We start from the raw sequence: 22,859 nt of genomic DNA, 5'->3' as shown, positions 1-22,859 counted from the left end.
TAGGATTTAGAGGAGGGAGAAATCCTCCCTAAGCTTTGATGGACAACACAATGAGCACTTAAGGCAGATTGCTCTTCCCACATGCAAATACTTCCGAATGAGCCTTTTCAAAGTACATAATCCTATTTACAACCCCTAATTGGAGTAACCATGTTTGTCAAAAACACCAAAGTCGTGTTTAGCAACAAGGCTGGCCCATCAGCCTCAGAAGGAAGAGAAGTGCTGCTTTAATTATATTATCCATTGAGTCCAAATGTAAAAGGACATAATGAAGTTGTCTCTTTAAATGCTGATCTACTTAATGTCAAGCTAAAATTGAGCTAGCCTGTGCAACAAAGCTACCATGGCAAACCAAAAAAATAAGCTCCATTGAGGGGCCTTGTAGGCAAACTTCAGCAAATTTGTTTTGAATGCTGACTGCCAATTTCTTGCTTTGAGTGGAAAAAGAATAGAGTGGGTGAGAATTTCATTTGGTTCCTAGACAGACACACAGTTAGATGGATATCCTTATGAAAATCTGTATCTTTTTTCACAAATGGGATGGAAATAACATTTTAAAAATTGAATGAGGGAGGGAGTGAAATAGATAGTCATCCATCTAGGCAGGGGTCTTTAGCATCCCTGTCTATTCAGCCACATTTCTGGACTGAATTAGAATTAGAACCATCATGTGGCTTCTGCCATCAGGATGCTGTATACATTCAGATTCTCTCTGTCTGTCTGCTTCCATCTCCCTCATTTTAATTTCTCTCCATTTCTCTGTGTGACATCTTCATTGTTGGCAATTTCTTGGCAGGCAGGTATAACATTATCAACCTTCCATACTGGGAACAGCAGTATCTGTTAAATTTAGTTGGTAAATAAGGGGGAAAGTTTCTTTAGTTAGTATTTTTTTAAAAAAATTATGAAAATGTATAGACAGGGTGAGGAAAAAACTTCAACTTACAAACAGAAAAGCAAAAGTGCTTACTTCGAGAAAAGAACTAGTCTTGTTCCACAGGTGGACGACGACGACAACAACAACAACAACAACAACAACAACAACAACCCTTCTCCCCAGAGGGACTCAGAGCAGATTACAGTATCTATAGAGTCGACAAAGGCAAACATTCCATGCCTTATTTAAAAACATACAATGAGACACACAACACAGACAAAGGCAAAGACTTCTCCTTTTAGTTCCGGCTTTGGAGGCAGTGCTAATCTCTGGCTCTGGGAGGTACTCTTCTCTATTTTCAAGCTGAGGAGCCTGTGTTGTTACCTCCCCTGGTCATGTGGCCATCAGGCTGAAGCCCACTTTTTCAGTTGGCCAAGCACTTTTGGATGTACTATTTTTGAAGTTTGAATGTTTGTTGAAAATGCATTACAATTAACTGCTTATGTGAATAGTTGATTAAAAATTAGAGGAAATTAATTGCAATTAAAACTTAATTAAATATTGTGTTATATTCATTAAAATTATGGACACATAATTATCGTTGCATTTACATTTTTTCCACCTGTGATTACACTTACATTTTATGTAATTAATATGACCTGCCAAATTGACAAGTTTGAATCTATCAGTTTGTTACAAAGAGATAGGATATAAAACTGGTAAAAAAAAAACAATGTTGGGTATCACTACCCGAAAGGCACCAATTTCAAGTATAGGACTTCCAAATTTCCTGGACTCTAGCTTCTATGAACCCAAAGCTCACATAAGCAAGAGCCCAAACTGATGGGATTAAGAGTTCAACATAATCTAGAAAACTACAGTTTCCTCATGCCTGCTCTAGCTGGTTAGCAACATTCCCCAGACGGTACTTTGTGAGCACACTTCAAGCCATTTTTTAAAAAATGATCTTAATGATAAAAGACATTTTGTAAAGAACAAACAGAAATGGGAGTGTGGTCAGATGTGATATCATGAGATCACAGCAACAAGACGAGAGGTCACTGATTCCAGATGACTAATCTACCAAGCCTAATCAGAAAAAGCAGTTCTTGAGCCAGTGCTGGTTTCTGCCTAATGAAAGAGCTCCCAAATAGCGTCATGCTCAAATTATTGAGAAAAATGTGGATCTGTGCCTCTTCTTTACCACTTTGAAATAGGGTATTTATTAGCCAAGGCACCTTCACATGAGGATCATGGGTTCCACCAATGTCAGTGTCTTAATATCCATGAATCCATACAGTTCTTATATACTTACAACATGGGTTATTAGCCTGAGGGTTGTACTCCCTCGTTCTTCTTTGGATCACATGGGACCAAAATCCAAACTTGGAGGGACTAAAGCCACAAAATCATCCTTCTGACACATATCCACACATACAATACATATGCAGGGGGGGGGGGGGGGCTGGGAATGCCTTAAGGCATTTAGCTGCCAAAAGAGCAGAAGTCATGGTGCATGCTTGTGCCATGCAAAGCCAGCCAGTTTGTATTGTTATGATGCACAGTGACCATCTTTAGCAGTAAAAATGCAGTGACAGCAAAGTGAGTGACAATTTGCTGCACATTTCTGTGCTCAAAGCACCTACCTCCCTCTTTTAAATTATAGAGGCAGCTTTTCTCATAAACCCCATGTTTTCAAGATCTGGACATTTAAATTCTAGTTTTTGTCTGAGCCACAAAACATACTTTGGAGTAACAAACAAATCATTTGTTTCGGTCATAGATCAGCACAGGACGTAAAGATCACAGTTTCATACAAGCTTGATACAATTGGTACATTTAAGGTATAAAAATAGGTACTACATCACAATAGGGGGACAGAAGCGGAGGGGAAAACGGGGTAAAAAGATACAATGCTCAAGTCTACCAGCAATTATAGAATCAAGCAGGATGATTACTGAATGCAAAGCTAACTTTTGGGGCCTGTCATCCCCTGACGGATTTTGTATGCTGCTGCGCAAAACTTTGCAACATTGTAGGTTGTCGCTGAATTAGTATCTATAAGTAGCAGGGAGGTATAAAATTTTCTTGAATGGCCTGAGTGCTCATATATCAAGGGTAAGATAAGCCTGAGGCAGATATCCCTGTAGAACGAGCACTGGAGGAGCACATGGTCTATTGTTTCTATATGACCCGAGTCACAGGGGAAGAGTCTCTCTAGGAAAGGGATCTTGCCTTCAAGTACTGCTGATGGGAGAGCTTGACATCGAGCCAGGGTGAAAGCCCTTCAAAGGGTGGGGACCTCTAAATTTGTTAAATATGCCATAGGGGAAAGCAGTCTGGTTCTGTCTTGGTTGATAAGGAAGGTTGGAACAGAGGCCAAATCTAGTTGGCACTCTATGTCTGTGATATGTTGTTTAATAAGTGCTTTGGCTTGATTGTAATCCATAGTGAGTAGTAGACCTGGAGAAAATCCCAGTGAGGAGATTTTGGATATGGTAGAGTCTCACTTATCCAACATAAGGGCTCGGGCTGTGGCGCAAGATGGAGAGCAGCTGCAATCAATCACTGCAATGAATCACTCTGACCAGGAGGTCATGAGTTCGAGTCCCACTCGAAGCCTATGTTTGTTTGTCTTTGTTCTATGTTAAAAGGTGAGAAGGGCGGAATATAAATGCTGTAAATAAATAAATAAATAAATAAACAGGCCAGCAGAATGTTGGATAAGCGAATATGTTGGATAATAAGGAGGGATTAAGGAAAAGCCTATGAAACATCAAATTAGGTTATGATTTTACAAATTAAACACCCAACATCATGTTATACAACAAATCTGACAGAAAAGTAGTTCAATACACAGTAATGCTATGTAGTAATTACTGTATTTACAAATTTAGCACCAAAATATCATGATGTATTAAAAACATTGACTACAAAAATGCGTTGGATAATCCAGAACATTGGATAAGTGAATGTTGGATAAGTGAGATTCTACTGTACTACCGCCTGCTTCCATGTGGGTTGGAAGTTATCCTCCATGATAAGTGAGGCAAGACCAAGGGGAACATGGGATATTCTAAGCCAGAGGTTAATTATGGCTACCCACACCCAGGCTTCCACCCTCATAAAGCCCGTCTCCAGGCACAGGATGGCATTAGAGACACATTTAGGTACCTGCAAGGTCGATCTCAAAAACTTTGACTGAACCAGCTCTAATGGGGCAAAACTGGAGAAGGGACCCTGCTGAGCTCCATACAGGAGTTGGGATAGAGATTTAGCTTCGAACAATTTGAGCGCTGCCGGTGTAAGGTGGCCCCCTCTTGACTTAAGATATTTAACAATGGCGATTGAGCTCCTCTGGGAGATGTTGGCTACTTGATCTCCATGGACTTTTCTGCTACTGTTAGATTGGAGTGCTACTCCTTAGATATTTGAAGCATGTGACTTGTTCGATTTTATGGCCTTTTATGCTCCAAGAGTAACTCCTAGGTCTTTTAGCAAAAGCCATAATTTTGGTTTTATTGTAATTTAGTTGGAGCTGATCTGTGTTACAGTATTGTGTTAATGTTCTCAGAGCTCTTTTGAGCCCAATGGGTGTTCTTGAAAGTACAGCCGCATCATCTGCATAAAGCAAGATGGAGATGTGTTTTCACGCCAGCTTTGGGGAATGGAAGTCCATGTTGTAAAGCTGGTTCACCATGGAGTTTATATAGAAGTTAAACAGCAAAGGGGCCAGGATGCAGCCTTGCTTGACACCCTTGCCTGTTTCAATAGCCTTGGTGAGGTGGCCCTATGGGTTGCATCTTACTTTGAGTGTGGTCTTTTCATGAAGTTGGCATATTAGATAGAATAGGCAGCGATTCATAGAACAGGCAGTGCTCATTCATGGAATTGCAGATACAGTAGAGTCTCTGTTAACCAAGGCCCAGTTATACAAGCCTCTGTATTATCCGAGGTGCCGCCAGGGCACCCCTCCCTCTCCCTCTCCTTCTCTCGAGCGAAGGGAGCTCAAGGGGAGAGGGAGGGGCCTGGCCGAGGGAGATCCGGGGGGCGCGTGACATTTCCTGGAGGGACAGGCCCTTGCTCTGAGAGACGAGGAGCATGCCGCAGGTTTTCCTTGGCCAGACCCTTGCTGGAGGAAACATTTTCCTCCAGCAAGGGCCTGGCCAACGGAGATCCGGGGAGACCTCCCTCAGTGACCACTCGCCTCTTGCAAGTGCCCGTGAGTGGCGCTTCCCAAGTGGCGAGTGGTCTCTGAGGGACAGGCCTCCATCACTGAGCGACCACTCGGTCCAGGGAAGTGCCCATGAGTGCTGCTGCCTAGCAACACTCACGGCCGCTTCCAAGAGGCAAGTGATTGCCAAGGGACGTCTCCCCGGATCTCCCTCGGCCAGGCCCTTGCTGGAGGAAAAGGTTTCCTCCAGCAAGGGCCTAGGCAAGGAAAACCTGCGGCATGCTCCTTTTCTCTCGGAGGGACAGGCCCTTGCTGGAGCAAGGACCTGTCCTTCCGAGAAACGTCCCGCACGCCCTGGATTTCCCTCAGCCAGGCCCCTCCCTCTCCCTCACCTCTCGAGCTCCCTTCGCTCGAGAGAAGGAGAGGGAGAAGGAGGGGCGCCCTGGCGGCGCCTCGGATAATACAGAGGCTTGTATAACTGGGGCTTGGTTAACCGAAACTCTACTGTATCTGCAATTCCATGAATGAGCACTATTATTGACACAAGCTTTCCTTTCCATCAGATGCTCCTTTTGGTTTTAAGGAGACTGATTCCTCGATAAGGCCAGCATAGCACAACGCAGACAAAAGCCACTGAATCAGGACAGTACCTGGATGAAGACACTGGCGGTGGGTGAGACTAGCCTTACTGCCAGGTAGAGAACTGTGGCTACTTCAGCCAGAATTTGGCAAACAGGGTTTCTAGAATCACCCATTTCCACAAATACACCAATGTTTTCAAAGTAGACAATTATATATGAATTGCAGGTTGTCTCTCTGCTAGCTTATGATAGTTTCCAGTTGCAGCAAATGTTCTTTTCACAGCGGCAATGACAGCAATCCCCTCTAGCAAGTTATTTGTCCTCTTTCTCCTTCTCTCTCTTTCAATCACATTCTCTTTTTCTTTCCCTTTCTCTGTCTGGATATTAATATCATGGGGTTTTCTGAACAACAGACAGACCTGACCTCTTAGTAAAAGTTACCATGGCAAGCCGTTTTCTGTTATTTTACTGAATTCAATAATAAATTGAGTACAGCACATTCATATTTCTGAAACTTAAAACAGACATTTTGAGTTTTTTTACTGCCTGGCAACCATGATAGACAAGATAATGTGTTTTATGCAATATCAATATTTTTTACTGTGCCAGTTTACAGGCTGAACCGCTTTTATGAAAGATAATAGTTTTCCTTCTTGAAAAAATAGCTCTGCTTCACATTCATATAGAGGACATGCATGTATACCGTGCAGAGGCCTTTTTATTCAGGCAGGCATTTGCAAATGTATTGGTTGCTGGGGAAGGAGCTTTTCACGAGAGGAGTACTGCATTTCCCTTCAAATTGTGCTTTTAATGTAACTCTGGACTCATTTTGTGTTTTTATTGCACAATATTTTGGTCTTAAGTTTTATTGTGAGACACCTTGAATCTCATTTTGGGGTAGGAAGAAAGGCAGGATATGACTCCAATACATAGAAATAAACAAATGGCACAAGCATTTTTAATAAGAACGGTGTTGCAAGCAGCAGTTGTATTTGGTATCCAATTGAATACAGGTTGGAAAGAAGATAGCTATTGATTAGATGTACAACTTAAAGGTTATTTAATACCTCCACAAGCACTCAATGGGACAATTCTAAATATTTTGTGCTAGTAGAAAATAAAAAGGTAGTGTCCTCCATGTCAATGTACAGAAACTGATTTTTATTTATTTACTAGCATGGGGACCCGGTGGTGCCGAGTTATTAGAAGAAGGTATTATTTGTTTTGAGATGTTAGACAATATCACTGAAGTTTGATCAAAATCCATCATTGGCTGGGTTCAATGCTGACTGGATAAGGGCAAACTACAGCTCCCAGATCCAAATTCCATCACTGCCGCACCACCACCATAGTCCTTTTTTTTTTTTTTTTTTGGCAATGTTATGCCATGTACCCTAAACTCCAAAAGCAAGTTTTTGGGGAACATTAGGTACTGAAAAAGAAAGCAACGGGAAGAAAAAAAAAACATTTCAGGAAAATGGAATATATCCGAGTCATTTTGTTTTGAAATGTATTGCTGCTGATCACTAAAGTCTATGTCTGGTTTTAAAATGTTTCATTATTATTTCTGGTTGCTTATTTTGCACAGGACAAATCCTCCTGAACACAATTTCCTTTGTGATAAAGAATACATATAAATCAAAATTTAATGTAACCAGTCTTCTCTGCTTCTCTCTAGATGTTTTATAAAAATCAGAGAGGATTAGAATATTAAGAATTACTTGAATGTGTGACTGAATGTGTGAGTAAGCTGAACAAATTGTATGTATTTTTGTACAAAGACAACCTTGTCTCCAAATAAAATTGGGGCTGTTTTTCATAAGCATTTTTCTGATGTTAACAGCTCTCTTATTTGTTTTGTTCCATCACCCTTCTCTGACCTAGAACTATCTCTAGATGTGTTGGACTACAATTTGTAACATTTATTTATTTCGTGTCAAAAGCATTGCATAATAAATAAGTATAAAACTGATGAATAAATGGATCACAAGCAACTAAATCATTTTAGACCAAAAGTGGGCAACAGCAACTGCATTGTCTGTATCTTTAAACAACTCTTCCTCATAGTGAGGCAGGACATTGTGGACAAACATACATATGCAGAGTTGTTGGTTCTGCTCCACTGTCATACAAGGTGGAGGATTTCCTGCAGGTAGTGTTATCATGCCAGGTTGTATTTTGATCTGCCCGCTCCTCTTCTGGGTCTGTTCAGAGACTTCTAAGTTGCCCATTCTTAATTTGCCCCTAGAGGAAGACTTTCGGGGGGGGGGGGGGGTCTAGTTGGGATTGCCTGGTTTAGCTGCCCAGAGGGATACTCTTGCTGTTGCTGGAGGAACATTAAGAGGAGTCATGGTTCTCATAAAGCTTTTCCTTGATTTGAGTCTACTGGGAGGAGGCTGATAGCCATGCAGTGGGTGGCTTTCACAGTGTTCAACCTTATTACTCTCACAGCAGCAACTTCCCATCGCACATCCGGGGGAGGGGCAATGCCAGCCAGCTTGTAGAGTTTATCAATAAGTGTAGGTTCAAAGCATCCTGTGACTATTCTGTATGTTTTGTTCAGTGCTATGTTCACCGGCTTCGCATAGACAGACTTGTGCCAGACAGGGTAAAAAGGCATACTCAGCAGTTGAGTAAGGCAAGGGCAGGCTGATGTTCTTATTAATTTTGGGTCTGCACTCCATGTGCTGCCAGTAAGTTTCTGCAGGATGTTATTGCATGCTTGGTGTTCATGCAGTGTTTCCTAAATGTTAGTATTCGATCACCAAGATATTTAGGATGGAAACAGTGTTCTAGCTCTTGACCTTCCCAGGTAACTTTCAGTTTCTTGTTGGCTTCATGGTTATGTAGGTGGAAAGCACACACTTGTGTTTTGGCAGGGTTAGGCTTCAGGTGGTTATCTTTGTAATAACTGGAGAGATCTTTCAAGGCATTAGTGAGTTGGTTTTCAACTGTTTCAAAGTTTTTTGCTTATGTTGTTAGTCCAAGGTCATCAGCATATATAAAGCTCTTTATGAGTGGTGGTTGTGGCTGATTGTGGGTAAAGTTGTTAAACAAAGTCAGTGCAAGAATGCTTCCTTGGAGTAAACTATTCTTTTGCTTCTTCCATCTACTTTTCCTGCCCTGAAACTCCACATAAAAGCTGCAGTTTTCTAGGAGGGTCTGAACAGTTTTTGTAAAATCATAGTCCTTGGTAATATGGTAGACTTTATGCAGGATATTTCTATGTTGCACCCTGTCATAGGCTGCCGTAATGTCTGAAGAAATTTTGTGTGACATTTTACGTAATTTGCATAATGAATATGCTCTATGGGAATGATAAAAAATGTATCTTAATACATAATAGTATGGATGCTCAAGAACTTTGGTGGGTTTAATTTTTGAAGAGATAAATCTGATCCACAATTTCCAGATTAATATAAACAGGATGGACAGCCCCTATCCTTTCTCTCATCTCAGGATTTTCCGATACACTTGTCTGTTCCAGAAGTGTGTTGACAGACATATAAGTATATATGTTTCAGAATTAAATGCAAACAAAAATATTAGCCTTGTGGGGAAAATACATTCATAGATGTATGCCTTTTAAAAGTGGAAAAACAATGAATTTATGAATGAAACAAATGCAGAATAAAAATGGAGTGATCTGTCCAGTCCTAGCATTGACACAGTTATAAAGGGGAGAAAATAAATAGTTTTTCTGGCTGTAGGTGAACTACAACTCCCAAAAATCAAGGTCAATCTCTCATACACCCCTCCAGTATTCAAATGTGGGCATATCGGGTATGTGTGCCAAGTTTGATCCAGGTCTATTATTGGTGGGGTCCAGAGTGCTCTTTGATTGCAGTTGAACTATAAATCCCACTACCTACAACTCCCAAATGTCAATGTCAATTCACTCCAAATCGCTCCAGTATGTTCTGTTGGTCATGTGCCAAATGTGTGCCAAATGTGGTCCAGGTCCATTGTCAGTGGGGGTCACAGTGCTGTGTTTTGATGCAGGGTGAACTGCAACTTCCATCATATAGAGTCACTCCCCTAAACTCCTCCAATATGTCCTCCAATATGTTTAGTTGCTGCTTGGTTCTGTTCTGTTTGTTATGCAGATAGAGTTGAAAAGAGTAAGTAATGGCTAAGAAAGATGCAGTGGGTGGAACCATGCAAATTCCACACCAGTGGAGAGAGTAAGGAACACTGGGATATCTGTTGTGGGGGGAAAACAGGAAATCCAGGAGGAAATTCTCCCCAGTATGAAAGCCTTCACTTGGGTGGGGGGCAGTATGGTGTTTGTGGAGGACGTTGGCAGGTTTGGGCTATATGTTCATGGTGTTCTCTATAATCTGAAATGTTATCGGAGGGAGTGCTTTTGGTGGCTCCTCAGCACTGTGGGTTATAGTTGTTTCTGGAGGCAGGAGCCCATCTGTGTAAGTAGACACCTCCACCACATACACACATACAGATTTACTTTTATTATGTGTACAGATTATTGTATTACATTGTATTACATGAGTTTATCACTGGGGTCATGCCATGGGCACTGGGGTGGATGGGTGAACAGGATCAAATATGGGAGAGAGCATTGTCTACTGACTATCACTATGGTGGATGGGGTGTAAAAAGATCAGATAGGCCGGGCAGATGGGATTTTAATAGATCAAATAGAAGAAGAGAGGACCGTACACTGAGACTACATGGGCATTAAAAGAATAAGATGGGGGAGAGAAGATCAGGTACCAAGTATCAATGAGGTACATGCTGAGGTACATGCTGATCAGATGTGGGGGAGTTGGTCACTGAATGTTACTGAGATGGATCAAATGTGAGAGAGTCAGATGGCAACATTGGGCATTGGACACTGATTTTCACTGAGATGGATGGGTTTTAAGCTGATCAGGTGGAGGAATGGAGAATTGGACACTGAAAACTTATCTAAAAATACTCTTCTCATATGCACTCTGATTCTGACACACAATGCCTGTGACAAATCATTTGCAATGTGTTTCTTTGGGCTATAAAAAGTTTTTAGAAACTTTCCCTTTTATCCTGAGGTTTTTAAAAAAATGGATTTTTAGACATGTAGTCTGCCTTTCAGGCAGTATCGCCTTGTTATGACATTTTGGAGAGGAGTTAGTGGTGGGTGGAATTGGTTGGTGAGAGTGGAACATTCCTACCAGAAAATTAAAAAAAACTTAAAAAAGGTTTAATGGTGCAGAAACTTGCATATAAATACATTAGTATTCACACACTTTCACTTAACAGAAAAGATATTTATTTTGGGTACTGAGTCTCTGTGAAAAAGATTGGGTGTAAAAAGATCAGATGGGTGGAGGGAGAATTGGGGACTGAATCCCTTTGGGTGAGATTGGATGCAAAGGATCAAATAGGTGGAGGAAGGATCGGGTACTAAGTTTTGGTGAGAAAAGTTGGGTGTAAAAGGATCAGATGGGTGGAGGGAGGAACAGATGCTGGATCTAAATGTGAGGATTGGGTATAAAATGGTCAAATGAGAGGAGGGAGGATCGGGGATAGAATCTTATTGGGGGAGATTGGGTGTAAAATCATCAGATGGGTGGAGGGAGGATCGAGTACTGAGTCTCAGTGAGGGGATTGGGTATAAAAAGATCAGAGGGATGGTTGGAGGGTGGAAGGATCTGCTACTGAGTCTCAGTGGGAAAGATTGGGAAAAGGTCAGATGGGTGGATGGAGGATTGGAGACTGATTCTCACTGTGAGATATTGGGTAGAAAAGGATTGGATGGTTGGAGGGAGGATCGAGTACTGAGTTTCAGTAGGAAAGATTGTGTGTAAAAGATCAGATGGGTGGAGAGAGGATTGGGGACTTAATCAGTGTGGAGATTGGGTATAAAAGGATTAGATGATTGGAGGGATTACTGAGTGTAACTAGGAATGATTGGTTGTAAATGTCAGAGATTTTACATTATACCAGGCAAGTTGTATTTGTCTGCTCCTTAATCGGAGGGGGAATGCTTCCACTATAGAAGGGGATTGTTTTGTTGCTAGACACAGAACCCCAAATATTTTGCTGCAACAGATGGGTGGAGGGAGGATCAAGTAGTGAGTCTCATTGGAGAAAATTGGGTGTAAAAGGATCCAATAGGTGGAGGCAGGAATGGGTAATGAGTCTCAGTGGGTAAGACTGAGTGTAAAAGGATCAAATGGATAGAGGGAGGATTGTTTACTGAATCTCAGTGTGGGAGATTGGGTGTAAAAGGATCAGATGGGTAGAAGGAGGATTGGGGACTGAATTTCAGGGGAGACAATGGTGCAAAAGGATCAGATGGGTGGAGGGATGATCAGGTATTGAGTCTCAGTGGGAAAGATTAGATGTAAAAGCATCAGATGGGTGGAGGGAGTATCGGGTTCTAAATCTCAGTGTGGGAGATTGGGTGTAAAAGGATCAGATGGGTGGGGTAGGATCAGGGACTGAGCTTCAGTGGGAAAGATCGGGTGTAAAAGGATCAGTTGGTGGAGAGAGGAATGAGGACTGAATCTCAGGGGAGACACTGTGTAAAAGGATTGGATGGGTGGAGGGAGAATTGGGTACAGAGTCTCAGTGTGGAGATTGGGTATAAAAGAATCAGATGAGTGGAGGGATGATTGGGTACTGAATGTAAGGGAATGATTGGGTGTAAAATGGTCAGATGGGTGGTCAGAGGATCTGGTATTAATTTTCAACGGGAAACTGGTCAGATGGGCAGATGGAGGATCATTTACAGAATCTTAGTGAGGGAGATTAGTAAAAGAATCAGATGACTGGAGGGAGGATCAGGGTCTGAATCCCAGGGGAAAATATTAGGTGTAAAAGGATCAGATGAGTGGAGGGTGAATCGTTTACTGAATCTCATTGGGAGAGATTGGGTGTAAGAGGATCAAATGGGTTGAGGGAGGATTGGGGACTGGGTCTCATTGGGGGAGATTGGGTGTAAAAGGATCCAATGGGTGGAGGGAGGCTTGGGAACTGGGTCTCATTGGGGGAGATTGGGTGTAAAAGGCTCAAATGGGTGGAGGGAGGCTTGAGAACTAGGTCTCATTGGGGGAGATTGGGTGTAAAAGGATCCAATGGGTGGAGGGAGGATCGGGAACTGGGTCTCATTGGGGGAGATTGGGTGTAAAAAGATCCAATGGGTGGAGGGAGGATCAGGAACCGGGTCTCAGTGGGACAGATGGGATGTAACAGGATCAAATGGATAGAGGGAGAATTGGGGATTGAATACCATTGGAGGAGATTGGCTGTAAAATCATCAGATGAGTGGAGGGAAGATCGTGATTGAATCCTATTGGAGGAAGTTGGCTGCAAAATCTTCAGATGGGTGGAGGGAGGAGTGGGTGCTGAATAGGTGTGGAGATTGGGTATAATAAGATCAGATGGGTGGTGGGAGTTTCTGGGAATGAATTTCAGTGGGAAAAATTGAATGTAAAAGGATCAGATGACTGGAGAGAGGATTGTTTACTGAATCTCATTGGGGGAGACTGGGTGTAAGAGGATCAAATGGCTGGAGGGAGGATTGGAAACTGGGTCCTATTGGTAGAGATTGGGTGTAAAAGGATCTAATGGGTGGAGGGAGGCTTGGGAACTGGGTCTCATTGGGGGAGATTGGATGTAAAAGGATCCAATGGTCAAAGGGAGGCTTGGGAACTGGGTCTCATTGGGGGAGATTGGGTGTAAAAGGATCCAATGGGTGGAGGGAGGCTTGGGAACTGGGTCTCATTGGGGGAGATAGGGTGTAAAAAGATCCAATGGGTGGAGGGAGGATCGGGAACCGGGACTCAGTGGGACAGATGGGATGTAACAGGATCAAATGGATAGAGGGAGAATCAGGGATTGAATCCCATTGGAGGAGATTGGCTGTAAAATCATCAGATGGGTGGAGGGAAGATCGTGATTGAATCCCATTGGAGGAGGTTGGTTGTAAAATCTTCAGATGGGTGGAGGAAGGAGCGGGTGCTGAATAGGTGTGGAGATTGGGTATAATAAGATCAGATGGGTGGTGGGAGTTTCTGGGAATGAATCTCAGTGGGAAAAATTGAATGTAAATGGATCAGATGAATGGAGAGAGGATTGTTTACTGAATCTCATTGGGGGAGACTGTGTGTAAGAGGATCAAATGGGTGGAGGAAGGATTGGAAACTGTGTCTCATTGGGGGATATTTGGTGTAAGAGGATCCAATGGGTGGAGGGAGGATCGGGAACTGGGTCTCATTGGGGGAGATTGGATGTAAAAGGATCATATGGGTGGAGGGAGGATCGGGAACTAGGTCTCATTGGGGGAGATTGGGTGAAAAAGGATCTAACGGGTGGAGGGAGGCTCGGGAACTAGGTCTCATTGGGGGAGATTGGGTGGAAAAGGATCCAATGGGTGGAGGGAGGATTGGGAACCAGGTCTCAGTGGGACAGATGGGATGTAACAGGATCAAATGAATAGAGGGAGAATCGGGAATTGAATCCCATTGGAGGAGGTTGGCTGTAAAATCATCAGATGGGTGGAGGGAGGAGTGGGTGCTGAATCAGTGTGGAGATTGAGTATAAAAAATGAGATGGGTGGAGAGAGTCTTGGGGACTGAATCTCAAGGGAGACAATGGTGGAAAAGGATCAGATGGATGGAAGAAGGGTTGGGTACTGAGTGACAGTGTGGAGATTGGATATAAAAGAATCAGATGAGTGGAGAGATGATCGGGTACTGAATGTAAGTGGGAATGATTGGGTTAAAATAGTCAAATGGGTGATCGGTGGATCTGGTACTAAGTCTCAATTGGAAAGATTGGGTGTAATATGGTCAGATGGGTGGATGGAGGATTGTTTACTGAATCCCACTGTGAGAGACTGGGTGTAAAAGGATCATGTTGTTGGAGGGATGAAAAGATACTGAGCCTCAATAGAGAAGACTGTGTGGGAAAAGATCATATGGCTGAAGGGTGGATCGGGTACTGAGCCTCGGAGGAGAAGACTGGGTGTAAAAGGATCAGATGGATGGAGGGAGGATTGGGCAGAGTCCTGAAGTTTGAAGTGAGGCACCCCAGATGAAATTCCATACATGAACACACCCCACATTCCTTTCCCCATTTTACCTTTTGGTTAGTCTCACTTGCTTTGTCCTCTCCCTCTCAGTTTCTCTCCCTTCTCCCCTACAATTTCAAAATGTGGAACTTCTTCAGCTGGGTGTCCAAGAATAATTTGATGCAGAGGTCATGTGGAAATGATGGGACACTTCCTTCTGTCCTGAAGTAACGTATGGAGGGGAGATAATGTGGTCTCAATATATAGTAAATTAGGTTTGCATTATAATGTGTAAAGAGAATCAAACTGAGGTAGAGTAACCACACAATTGAGCTGTATATTGATAAAATATGGATCCCACCTTGGTCCATATAAAAAGGGGAATGGCCTTTGTCTACACTAAGATCCTCCCAAGCCAACTAAAATACAATAGAAATGACATGTGATACAAAATATAGGTCTGTGGTTCTAACATTGTCACTTTCCTTATCCTGTAGGGGAATAATGCACAGTAACAAAACCAATTAGAACACAATGTTATTCTGTGTGCCAGTCAGTCTGTACACAAAGACACAAGTGTCCCATCTTGTGCCTACAGTGCTTGAGTAAAAAAAAGGACTTTCTGCTGGTTTCCCTTTTTTCATTTCTAAAAGAAATCTTTCTTCTCCTAATGATGTTCTTTGCTTCCCATTTAGTCCCCCACATGCATTGTTCAGCATTTGCTACTGTCCGTTTAACTCTTAGTCTGTAAAATGGCATTCAGTTTGCTGCTTGTGAAACAAGCTGGGAAAAAGTGGTACCAATCTCATTACACGCCTCTACATATAGGGAGAAGAAGAATATTGTATATGAACTGACATGGCCTTTCAGCCCCTTATCTGTTTCCACAAAGAAACTGGGAAGGGCTGAAAACAAGAGATATTTTACTCAAAGATTCCTCTCTGAGTTGAGGGGGGGAGAAGACATATAGCTAGACAGGAAGGGATTCACATAGTTTGCCTATCTGTGTTATGCTCAATGGAGCTGCTATATTGAATATTATCCACTTCCTGCCGTGGCATGAAATTATTCAAGAATTTTTATGTTCAGAATTTTAACTTTTAAAAATGTGTAGCTCATGAGTTAAATTTTGTGAGTGATTTGGTAACTACATTTGCTGTTATGTTTACTTCTGAACAGGTCAATTGAAAGCCTAAGTAGCTGAGACTTCCTAGCCACCTCTCTTGAACAAAATTTGCCAACACGTCTTTCCTTCCATAATAGATATAGATTTAGGTCACCATAGGTCCAAAGTGAATTGCAGACACATAACAACAAATTATGAGAAGCAGATAGGCAGAAGAGCAAAAGAATGTTTATTGAAACGCAATGATACCAAACAATGATAATGATTTGGGGCTTTTGCCACTGCCATTTGCACATACACAATTGAAACTTTTGTATGTGCATGAAGACTTCTTCTGATAAATAATTGTTCTTTGGATAGGTTGATGATCTGCCAGAAACTACAGTCTGAGAGAGCTAGCTAGTATGGTGTAATGGTTAGAGTGCTGGATTGGGATTCGGGAGATCTAGTCCCAAATTACTCATGAAATTAACTGGATAAACTTGGGCTAGTCACCAATTTATAGATGTCCCTTTGAAATACTGAATTATAGTGCTATTATTCCGTTTTAACATCAATGATTCCATTTTATGGAATCTTCAGGCTGGTAATCTAGTGATACACAAGATCAAACTTTCTGCTATTTTCTGCTATGAAGCTGCACAAGCTCTAAGATCCTCAAGGGAGGCCCTTCTCTTGTTTCCACCACCATCACAAGCATGGTTGGTGGTGGCAAGGGAGAGGGCCTTCTCAGTGGTGGCCCCCTGGCTCTGGAACTCCCTTCCCAGATTAGATTAGCCATCACCCTAACCACATTTCGGAAAGGCCTGAAAACCTGTCTGTTCCAATGTGCCTTTGATTAATCACTTTCAACATGACTTGGCTCTGAAATGGAGAAATGACCAAAGCAGTTGACACAAATGCCCTCTCTCTTTTCTCAGAGCTAAACCAGTGATGAAGTGGGAGAGACGAAGGCTAGAGCATTGTTGGCACCAGACTCATAGTGAGTCCTACCGAGCACTGGATAGAGCTTATTTAAAAGCCTATTCTGCGGCAATGGAAGCAGCAGAAGGAGTTCACATAACTGCCAACATTGCACTCACAAAGAACCACCTGTCTTGAGTTGTTCCAAGTGGTCTGGGGTCTTCTGCACCGAGTGGGATGATTTCTGACCTCTCGGTGTCTCATTGTGGGGAATTTGTGTGGCCATCTTCACCACCATTCCCACACCAGCGCACATGAGGAAAGAGAGAGGGCGCCGAAAGCGACAGGTTCCTCAACACAGCTCACCATTTCTTCACCACTTTTCTTCTGCCTTTTCTCCAAAGCACCGCTGCCTTGGGAAGGTGGAGAGAAGGAAAGTCCGCCTGGGGAGAAAGCAAGGGCGATGAAAGCGCCGGTTTCAGCTCTCGGGGTTCTCGCTCTACGTCACTAGAAGAGTAAGCTGGCCTCAAAAGGATGGGTCTGAAGATCCTATGGGGGGGAGGGGCCAGGAGAGCAAGGTGGGCTAACAAACTCTAGCTCTTCTGAACCTTTGAGGGGAGGGAAAGGGAGCAAAGGAGGCGGACGGCTGTATGACAGCCAAGTAAATAGTGTAGGGTGCAAAATGATGCCCACAGACACAGTGCAAGAGTAAGATGGCCTCCAAATGGCGAGTCTGAAGATCCTCTGGGGGGGGGGGGAGGGAAGGGGCCAGGAGAGCAAGGTGGGCTGACAAACTCTGGCACTTCCAAAACTCTGAGAGGAGGGGAGGGAGCAAAGGAGGCGGATGGCTGTATGACAGCCAAGAAAATGGCGTGGGGTGCAAAATAGCACCCACAGACGCAGTGCAAAACTAAGGTGGCCTCCAAATGGCGGGTCTGAAGATCCTCTGTGAGTGAAGGCTTCGAGGCCGCGACTAGGCCTCGACTAGGCCGCAAAACAATTCAGAGGCGCTGAGGGGAAATTGGGGGAAGTCTTTGGGAGGGAGAAAAGAATGGGGGTGTCCTTGGACTAAGCAGAAATGGGGGCCAATGGAGAGGGAAAGGAAAATGGGGGGTCTTTGGGGTGATGAGAAAACAATAACAACAATAACAACAACAACAACAACAACAACAACAAGGTGCCAACGGAGAGGGGAATGGGGGAAGTCTTTGGGGTGAGGAGAAAATAATAATAATAATAATAATAATAATAATTATTATTATTATTATTATTATTACAGCAACAGCCAGAAAAATTGAGAGATATGAAGCCAGAATCACCCAGTACAGACAAAATCAACTGTTTCAATCAGACCAAAGACGGTTCTACCAGAGCCTGAACCAAACAACAGACACAGTAACCATAAAGCCAGAGAAAACTGCAACAACGAAGTTCTGGAAAGAGCTTTGGGAAAATAATAAGAACTACAACAAAAACGCTGGGTGGATAAAAGAGTTTGAAGGAAAATTCTCACAGAACAAAATGGAACAGATGGAAATAACAACTGAAATGATCAGCAAATGAGTGCAAAAAGTCAAGAACTGGACATCGCCTGGTAGTGATCAACTTCATGGATTTTGGCTCAAACATCTGATTAGTTTACATGGAAAAATGGCCCAACAATTCAATGAGATGCTGCAGAAAGGAAGTATCAGTGAATGGCTAACAACTGGAAGAAAATACCTGATACAAAAGGATCCAGCAAAAGGAGCAGCACCAGGAAACTACAGGCCAATAACGTGTCTGCCCACTATGTTTAAACTACTGACTGGCATCATAGCTGACAGAATTCAAGACTATCTTGAAGAAAAAAACATCTTGCCAGATGAACAGAAAGGCAACAAACGGAAAAGCAGGGGCACAAAAGACCAGTTAATGATTGACAAAATGATTCTGGAGAACTGTAAGAGCCGAAAAGCTAATCTTCACATGACATGGATTGACTACAAAAAGGCCTTTGACTCACTCCCACACAGCTGGATCATCAAGTGCCTGGACGCCATCGGGATTAGTAAAAACGTTGGCACCTTCATTGAAAACATGATGGAGCACTGGAAAACTGAACTGTTTGTTGGAAATGAAAGCTATGGACTTGTCAACATCAGGAGAGGAATTTTCCAGGGAGACTCATTGTCCCCTCTGCTTTTCATTATTGCCATGATCCCTCTATCAACAATCTTACAAAAAACAAATCTCGGCTATCAAACATCTAAGAATTCTCACAAAATTTCGCATCTGATGTACATGGATGACCTGAAGCTATATGGAAAAACGGACTCTGGACTCAGATAACCCAGCTCAAAGCAGATAGTGTGATTTACCTGCCTTGAGATTGTGGGGTCCCTTTCACACAGCTGAATGCCATCGCCCATTTTCTGTTTTGAACTGGGTTCACTCTGAACAACACTCTGACAACGGGAATTCCAGACATGATACAACCAGGGCCAGCAAACACCATCCCAACAAAAGATTCCCCCAGGGAGGAAGCAGCCAGGCTTTGAAGCTGAAAGGCCATTACATGCGCATGATTCAGGCAAACTGCAGCCTTCATACTTGCTTCCAACAGACAAAACAAGTAACAACCAGAAATATTGTATATTCACATGCTTTAGGACATAACATATACTAACTACCGCCAATTACTCAATACTTTATTTCCAAAGCCACCACAATTTGGCACAGCTAGTTGTGTTATAATTATATAGTGTCCTAATGGGAGTTTTATGGGAATAAAATTGGGGGCGGGGGCGGGGGCGGGTAGAGACACAGTACAAATATTAGATATGTCATTTAAAAGTAACTAAGCAATCCTTATTCATTAAAGACCCAGCTGAAATGAAAGAGAAATTCTTGCATATACCAATCTAATGTACATGGTTAAGTTATTATGCTGCTTTAAGGAGCAGTAGGCCCCAAGGGGAGAAGATTATTCATTTATTTTACTTTGTTTTAAAAATTATGACTCATTCCACTTCTTTAATACTTGTCCTCTAATTTTTCTTCCAAAATGAAATGCAAAATAGCTAAGAAGGACAGGTTGCTCACCTGTAACCATGTTTCTTCGAGTGTACTCTGTGAATTCACACTAATGGAGAAGCTGCGCCTGCGCAGGTTCCGACGGAAACTCTTCCAAGCTGAAGTTCAAATTTTGGCGGTAACCACGCCCCCCTTCCCAAGGGGCATATAAGGCAGCCCCAGGCGCGCGCTCCCCAGTTCCTACGCCACCAAGGCAACGAGAAAGGGAGAGGTTTGCCAGAGGGGAAGGAAGGGCGGGTTTGTGTGAATTCACAGAGTACACTCGAAGAAACATGGTTACAGGTGAGCAACCTGTCCTTTTTCTTCGTGTACTCTGTGAATGCACACTAATGGAGACTGACACGCTAAGGTCCCGGATGGTGGGACAAGGCAAAACTCAACAATTTAGTGAATGTCCAAACACATATTTATTAGGACACAATGAGATAACAGTCTCAAGAGACCAGTGCAATCAATTGTCCGAAAGGACCAGTGCAATGCAAACATGAGCATAGTAGAAGAGGAAAAACATAACATAGAAATTTTCCAATAAACATGGTAGAAAAAAACCATTCAATTGCATAGTGCACATAAACGCTCTCCCAGGGGGGAGAGGGACAAACACGTCATATCCGCCTGGATCAATAAGGCGGTACCAGGTAATAGAGCAACTGCTCAACACAATCAGGGAAAAACACATCCCTAGAGGTAGGTATGGGGAAAAAACGACCGGCCGAAAACTTGAAGGAGAGGTATAGAGAGTCACCTGCGGGTGAATATAAGGAGAAAAAACGTTCGAGGGTCAGGAGAGGCAAGATGAGAGTACTGATCTTGCAAAGGCCGAGTCCTTTAAGGCTTTATTGTCCAGCCTGTAGTGAGAAACAAACGTAAGAGGGTTTGACCAGATAGCCGCTTTACATATGGAGTCAAGCGGAATACCCCTAAGGAAGGCGGTTGAAGCCGAGAGGCCCCTAGTCGACCTCGGGCGGATGGATGGAGGAGGAGGTCGCTTGGCTAGTTCGTAGGCCAATTCAATGGCCTGAGCAATCCAGTGGGACAGTCTTTGGGAAGAGATGGGATTACCCAACTTGTCCTGGGCATAAGCGACAAAGAGTCTTTGTGTCTTACGGATGTCCTTGGTACGGTCCCTGTAGAAGAGAAGTGCCCTTCGAACGTCGAGAAGGTGCAGTTTTTGCTCTAGAGGAGAGGAGGGGTTAGAGAAGAAAGCTGGTAGGACAATGTCTTGATTGAGGTGGAAAGCTGACACCACCTTAGGGAGAAAGGTAATGTCCGGGCGAAGAACAGCGCGGTCATGGTGAAAGCGTAGATAAGGCTCGTCGACCCTGAGAGCAGCAAGCTCGGATGGTCGTCGTGCCGACGTGATTGCCACTAGAAAGCCCAACTTCCAGGAGAGCAGACGGAGATCGGTCGAGGCAAGCGGTTCGAAGGGAGCAGAAGTAAGTTGAGAAAGTACAAGTTCGAGATTCCAGCCCGGCGTAGGTGGTAGCGACGGCGGGCAGATGTTATTGTAGCCTCGGAGAAAGGTTTTGATCAAGTGATGAGAAAAGAGAGATGGCTGACCATGGCGTTGGAAGGACCAGGAAAGAGCTGCGAGATAAGCTTTAATAGAAGCGAGAGAGAGTTTCTTCTCGACGAGAGTCATGAGGAAGTCGAGGACCACCGATACCGAGGTCGGAAAGGTGTCGACGTTACGGGATCGAAGAAAAGCGTGAAAGCGAGAGAGTTTATATGAATAAGCCTTGGTAGTAGACGGCTTATGGGCTGCTCGAAGGACGTCTTGCAGGCTCTGCGGAAGGGAGGCTAGGTAAGAATCCTCCATGCAGTGAGATGAAGGGAAGGGAGGTCCGGGTGAAGAATTTTGCCGTCCTCCCTTGAGAGAAGGTGCGGCGAGGGAGGCAGAGGGCGAAACGTTCCTCTGGAGAGACGAAGAAGGGCCGGATACCACGGTTGGCGGGGCCAGGCCGGGGCTATGAGAATCGCTGTGACCGAGATCGAGAGAAGTCTTTCGAGGACTTTCGGTATGAGAGGAATCGGTGGAAAAAGATAAAGCATCTCCGCCGACCAGTCCAGCAGAAAGGCATCCCCTAGACAGCCGGGGAAGGAGTTCGGGGGAAGTCTCGCCCCGTAGCGGGGTAGCTGAGCGTTGTGGGGAGACGCGAAGAGATCCAGAGTAGGGCGTCCCCAGTGGAGGAACAGATCGTCGAGGATCTCGGGATCGAGCTTCCACTCGTGGGAGGAAGATGTCATCCTGCTGAGGGCATCTGCTAGGCCGTTTTGGGCGCCCGGCAGGTGGATTGCAGAGACCTGTATATCGTGGGCTATGCACCAAACCCAGAGACGGGAGGAGAGGAGCATCAGTTTCCTCGAACCCGTACCGCCCTGTTTGTTGATGTAGAATACTGCTACGAGGTTGTCCGATTGAATGAGAATGGACTTGTGACGGATGAGGCGGGAGAATGCTTTGAGGGCTTTGAGAATGGCGAGAAGCTCGAGAAAGTTTATGTGGTTGGCCCTCTCTGATGGGGACCAAAGGCCTTGAACCGTTAGACCGTTCATGTGGGCTCCCCAAGCGTAAGTGGAGGAGTCCGTGGTTATGGTTAGCGACGGCGGGGCTGGATGAAATGATAGGCCCCTGCACACGTTTTGGTGAGACGTCCACCAGGAGAGGGACTGGCGGACGAACATCGGTATCGACAGGTATCTGGAGTTGTGGTGGTAGGACGGCTTGAAAGTGTCTATAAACCACCTTTGTAGGACCCGAAGGCGCAGCCTGGCAAACGGGGTCGTGAGAACCGTGGAGGCCATGTGGCCCAGAAGGACTTGGATGGCACGGGCTCTGACTCTCCGGGCAGATCGACAAAGGGCGATGTGGTGGCGGAGAGCTAGGAATCTGTCGAACGGAAGTGAAACAGTCTCTGTGACGGAGTCGAAGAGGGCCCCGATGAACCGGATTCGGGTTGACGGGGAGAGATTTGATTTCTCGGAGTTGAGTTGGAGGCCGAGAGATTTTAGAAGACGCAGCGTGAAGGAAACGTGGTTTTCGAGAAGAACCGGATCGGGCCCGACGAGAAGCCAGTCGTCCAGATAAGGAAAGACCGTGATGCCAT

This window comes from Anolis carolinensis, chromosome 5 (genome assembly GCF_035594765.1).
Source record: "Anolis carolinensis isolate JA03-04 chromosome 5, rAnoCar3.1.pri, whole genome shotgun sequence".
Lineage (NCBI taxonomy): Eukaryota > Metazoa > Chordata > Lepidosauria > Squamata > Dactyloidae > Anolis > Anolis carolinensis.
This window is presented reverse-complemented; position numbering follows the sequence as displayed.